Source organism: Notamacropus eugenii, chromosome 1 (genome assembly GCF_028372415.1).
Source record: "Notamacropus eugenii isolate mMacEug1 chromosome 1, mMacEug1.pri_v2, whole genome shotgun sequence".
Classification (NCBI taxonomy): domain Eukaryota; kingdom Metazoa; phylum Chordata; class Mammalia; order Diprotodontia; family Macropodidae; genus Notamacropus; species Notamacropus eugenii.
The window spans coordinates 349,309,658-349,315,950 of record NC_092872.1 but is presented as its reverse complement, the minus strand read 5'-3'; positions in this window follow the sequence as shown (position 1 = coordinate 349,315,950).

Here is a 6,293-nt window from a genome sequence, read left to right as displayed (position 1 = left end):
AAAGTCAAAGCTCCTGCATCCAAAGCTCCAAGAAAAATATGAATTGATCTCAGGCCATAGAAAAGCTCAAAAAGGACTTGGGAAATCAAGTAAGAGAAGTGGAGGAAAAATAGGAAAGAGAAATGAGAGTGATGAAAGAGAATCATGAAAAATGAGTGAACGACTTGCTAAAGGAGGCCCCAAAAAATTGTTGAAGAAAATAACAGATGTAAAATTAGACTAACCCAAATAGCAAAAGAGGTCCAAAAGCCAATGACGAGTAGAATGCCTTCAAAAGTATGATGCACCAAATGGAAAAAGAGGTCTAAAAGCTCACTGAAGAAAATAATTCCTTCAAAATTAGAATGGAGCAGATGAAAGCTAATGACTTTATGAGAAATCAAGAAATGTAAAACAAAACCAAGAGAATGAAAAAATAGAAGACAATGTGAAATATCTCACTGGAAAAACCACTGACCTGGAAAATGGATCCAGGAGAGATAATTTTAAAATTACTGAATTACCTCAAAGCCATGATCAAAAAAAGAATCTAGATATCATCTTTCAAGAAATTATCAAGGAAAACTCCCCTGATATTCTAGAACCAGAGGATAAAATAGACATGGAAAGAATCCACCAATCACCTCCTGAAAGAGATCCCAAAAGGAAAACTCCTGGAAATATTGTAGCCAAATTCCAGAGTTCCCAGGTCAAGGAGAAAATATTGCAAGCAGCCAGAAAAAAACAATTCAAGTATTGTGGAAACACAATCAGGATAACAAAAGATTTAGCAGCTTCTACACTAAGAGATCAGAGTGCTTGGAATATGATATTCCAGAGGTCAAAGGAGACAGGATTAAAGCCAAGAATCACTTGCCCAGAAAAACTGAGTATAATACTTCAGGGGACAAAATGGAACCTCAATGAAATAGAGGATTTCCAAGCAATCTTTTTGAAAAGACCAGAGATGAATAGGAAATTTGCCTTTCAAATACAGGAATCAAGAGAAGCATGAAAAGGTAAACAGGAAAGAGAAACCATAAGGGACTTATTAAAGCTGAACTGTTTACATTCCTTTTATTTTTAATTAATTTATTTAACTTTTAACATTCATTTTCACAAAATTTTGGGTTCCAAATTTTCTCCCCATTTGTCCCCTCCCCCCACCCCAAAACACCAAGCATTCTAATTGCCCCTATCACCAATCTGCCCTCTCTTCTATCATCCCTCCCTTCCGTTGTCCTCATCTTCTCTTTTGTCCTGTAGGGCCAGATAACTTTCTATACCCCATTACTTGTATTTCTTATTTCCTAGTAGCAAGAACAGTACTCGACAGTTGTTCCTAAAACTTTGAGTTCCAACTTCTCTTCATCCCTCCCTCCCCACCCATTCCCTTTGGGAAGACAAACAATTCAATATAGGCCATATCTGTGTAGTTTTGGAAATGACTTCCATAATAGTCATGTTGTGTAAGACTAACTATATTTCCCTCCATCCTATCCTTCCCCCCATTGCTTCTATTCTCTCTTTTGATGCCATCCCTCCCCAAGAGTGTTGACTCCAAATTGCTCCCTCCTCTCATTGCCCTCCCTTCCATCATCCCCCCCACGCTGCTTATCCCCTTCTCCCCCACTTTCCTGTATTGTAATATAGGTTTTCAAACCAAAATGAGTGTGCATTTTACTCCTTCCTTGAGTCAAATGTGATGAGAGTAAACTTCATATTTTTCTCTCACCTCTCCTCTTTTTCCCTAAACTAAAAAGTCTTTTGCTTGCCTCTTTTATGAGAGATAATTTGCCCCATTCCATTTCTCCCTTTCTCCTCCCGATATATTTCTCTCTCATTGCTTAATTTCATTTTTTAAGATATGATCCCATCCTATTCAATTCACTCTGTGCTCTCGGTCTCTGTGTGTGTGCATGTGTGTGTGTGTGTGTGTGTGTGATCCCACCAACTACCCAGATACTGAAAAGTTTCAAGAGTTACAAATATTGTCTTTCCAGGTAGGAATGTAAACAGTTCAACTTTAGTAAGTCCCTTATGACTTCTCTTTGCTGTTTACCTTTTCATGCTTCTCTTCATTCTTGTGTTTGAAAATCAAATTTTCATGTAGGAATGTAAATAGTTCAACTTTAGTAAAGTCCCTTATGACTTCTCTTTGCTGTTCACCTTTTCCCGGTTCTCTTCATTCTTGTGTTTGAAAGTCAAATTTTCTTTTCAGCTCTGGTCTTTTCATCAAGAATGCTTGAAAATCCTCTATTTCATTGAAAGACCATTTTTTCCCCTGAAGTATTATACTCAGTTTTGCTGGGTAGGTGATTCTTGGTTTTAGTCCTAGTTCCTTTGACTTCTGGAATATCCTATTCCATGCCCTTCGATCCCTTAATGTAGAGGCTGCTAGATCTTGTGTTATCCTGATTGTATTTCCACAATACTTGAATTGTTTCTTTCTAGCTGCTTGCAATATTTTCTCCTTGACCAGGGAACTCTGGAATTTGGCCACAATGTTCCTAGGAGTTTCTCTTTTTGGATCTCTTTCAGGCGGTGATCGGTGGATTCCTTGAATACTTATTTTGCCCTCTGGTTCTAGAATATCAGGGCAGTTTTCCTTGATAATTTCATGAAAGATGATGTTTAGGCTCTTTTTTTTGATCATGGCTTTCAGGTAGTCCCATAATTTTTAAATTGTCTCTCCTGGATCTATTTTCCAGGTCAGTTGTTTTTCCAATGAGATATTTCACGTTATCTTCCATGTTTTCATTCTTTTGGTTTTGTTTTGTGATTTTTTGGTTTCTCACAAAGTCATTAGCCTCCATCTGTTCCATTCTAATTTTGAAAGAACTATTTTCTTCAGTGAGCTTTTGGACCTCCTTTTCCATTTGGCTAATTCTGCTTTTTAAATCATTCTTCTCCTCATTGGCTTTTTGAACGTCTTTTGCCAATTGAGTTAACCTATTTTTCAAGGTGTTATTTTCTTCAATATTTTTTGGGGTCTCCTTTAGCAAGGTGTTGACCTGCTTTTCATGATTTTCTTGCATCTCTCTCATTTCTCTTCCCAGTTTTTCCTCCACCTCTCTAACTTGATTTTCAAAATCCTTTTTGAGCTCTTTCATGGCCTGAGCCCACTGAATATTTATTTTGGATGTTTGGGATACAGAAGCCTTGATTTCTATGTCTTTCCCTGATGGTAAGCATTGTTCTTCCTCATCTGAAAGGATGGGAGGAGATATCTGTTCACCAAGAAAGTAACCTTCTATAGTCTTATTTTTTTTCCCTTTTCTGGGCATTTTCCCAGCCAGTTAGTTACTTGACCTCTGAGTTTCCTCTCCACACCCACCTGGCTTCCAGATCTGCCCAGCTAGTGCTTGGGGTCTGAAATTCAAATGCTGCTTCCCAGCCTCAGGGCTTTGGGTGGGGGGCAGGACTGCTATTCAGCATGAGATTAAGTTCAGGTGCTCAGGTGAGGGCAGGGCCGCCATACTGGGCTCAGTTCCCTCAGGGGGTTTATGCAAAGACCTTCAACAATGGATCCAAGCTCCTGCCTGCTTTGGGAGCCCTTGTATGCTGCTGCCTCCATTGCTGCCTCCTGAGGGGGCCTGAGTTATGGGGACACCCTGTTCCCCTCTCTGCGAGCCAAAAAGACTCTCTCACTGACCTTTGGCGCTTGTGATTGGAGGGACCTGCTCAGCTGGTGGAGATTCTGTCCCTGAAGCCTGCTCGGATCTTCTCCTCTCAGTGCTGCGTGGCCAAGGCAGGGCTGGGCTCTGCTCCAGGTCTGGTGCACCACAGACCTTTCACATCAGTTTTTCAGGTCTCTCTCTGGAACAAAAATCTCCTCTGCTCCGTTGTTTTGTGGCTTCCCTGCTCCAGATTTTGTTGGGAGTTCTTCTTTACAGGTATTTTATGGGCTGTGGGTTGGGAGCTAGTATATGTGTATCTTTCTACACCTCCTTCTTGGCCAACTGTTTACATTCCTAAGTGGAAAGATGATATTTGTAACTCATGAGACCTTTCTCAGTGTTAGAAGAGTTGGAGAGAATATGTATGTGTGTGTGTGTGTATATGCCAGAGGCGGGGGTGGGGGGTAGAGAGACAGACAGAGAGATTTATGATGAAAAATGTTATTTACTTCCAGAGAAAGAATTGATGGAGTATGAACACAGATCAAAGAATACTTTCAAAACTTTCTTTATTTTTGTTTGGTTTTTTGGGAGTGGTGAGAGGGTTTGTTCTGTGTTTTCTTTTGCAACATAGCTAATATGGAAATATATTTTGCATAACTGCATATGCATAATTGACATCCAATTGATTGCCTTCTCAAAGAGGGAGAAGGGAAGTAGGGAGGGAATTTGGATCTCACACATTATAAAAATGAATATTCGAAAAAATAAATCAATGAATTAATTAATTTTAGAAATTGTTTTACATGTAATTGAGAAAAAACATCCTTTTTAGAAAAGCTTTGCAACAAAGGTAGTATATATTTGATGTTGCTTTTGGGTAATGTTGGGTAATGTGATGTTGCTTTTTGTTTAGTAATTAACTGAATCAACAATTAATTGTTCTTTATATCTGGTACTTTTTAGCCTACTTGTTTTGCTTCTCAGTCAATATATTATTTTCTTGTTGGTGTATATAGATTTTTAAAATTAACATAGGCTGTGAACACTTTGTATAAAGTATATAAGCAATAAGAGGGCTATATTTGGAGTGATCATTGGTGATCTCATCCTTTGGTAATAGAAACATGACACCTTCTATTAAGAAAGATGGGATCAGGCTAACATCTAAGAGGAAGCCAGCAATGGACCTTGCTAATAATATAGGTTCAACTGTGAGGTGTTTGGGCCAATAATTATAGATCTTATCTGGTCCTACTCTTTCCCAGTTTTGGAGAAAGGCTAGAGTTTCATTTATCTCCCTTTATGTAACCTGTTTTGTCGTTCATTATATTAATGATATGCAAGCTTTGTGCTTCTCATTTGATCCAACTTACATCTTCATAACTATTATTCTTATGGAAGATCATTCTTATCTTGTTTGATGAAGTTAAGATAGATTTATATGGTCCTGGGGCAAGTTATTATTCTTTCATATTCATAAAATTTTTAATTTTTATATGAAATATCTTATATTTTATAGTTATATTATATTTTGTATTTATATTTATATAAATTATGTATTTAATGTTCTAAATTATCATTTTTGCTTAGTAGAATTTCAGATAGAGTGGTCCTGAGACAAGTCACTATCCTGACATTATTTTTTATATTTAATGTTCTGTAGAGTATTCCACAGGTAGCTTGAATACCTTCTTTTTGTAACTGAATAGTATTATAATTGTGGTATTTTAATGTGATTAATTATGTTAGTTACTTTTTGGATGCTGCACAATCCTTGTATATGTCTACTTTGATCATAGGGACTAATTTTTTTTGGTATTGCTTTTTTTTGCCAGGATTTTACTTAACATTTTTGCATTAATATTCATTAGCAATGTTGACTTACAGTTCTTTTTTTTTTTTGCTTTAGTTTTGCCTGGTTTATTAAATATTAGAACTGGTTTTGATTTATAAAAGTTTTATTTCTCAATTTTTGGGGATAATTTAGTAGCATTGATATTAATTACTTTTCAATGTTTGATAAAATTCCTTTATTAATCCATTTGTATCCTAATTTCACCCCTGATCCTTATTGGTAGTTCCTTATAATTGGAAGGTATTATCATTAATAGTGGCTGTTATAATTAACCACCCTGAGAATTGGCCAAGGGGCCTCTCACCATCTTTGTTTTTTATTCTTGGAATCTCTAGACAAAGGGATTTTGCCAGATAGTCCCAAGGGGAGTGACCTGTGCCTGCCGTCTCCCAGAGGTTCTTCTCCTGAATCCAGCATTGTATACATCCTTCCTCTTTACCAGGACAGGAGTGAGGAAGAGGATATGAAGCAAGACCAGTCATCAGAGAAAAGGAAACACGACCAGGGTTTAATCTTGCTGATGTAAGGAAATCTAGGCTTGATAATAACACCATTTGTAGCAGTATCTCAAAGTCCAATAGACAGCAAAGGCCAAAAGAATTCTCAGAGAGCTTCAGAAGTTCCCAGATGCTGTTTGGTTCAATCATTCAACAAATATTTCCCGAGTATCTATTATTCATAAGGTCTTTTGTCAGTGCTAAAGGAGGGACAAGAAGGAACAGGAAATGACTCCTTTCTTCTCAGTCCTCACAAGTCTAGCTAGAATCCTTTACCAGAGTTGGAAGATGCTTTTAGAGATCACCTTGTCTAGTCTCAGACTTGCCACTGACTTACTG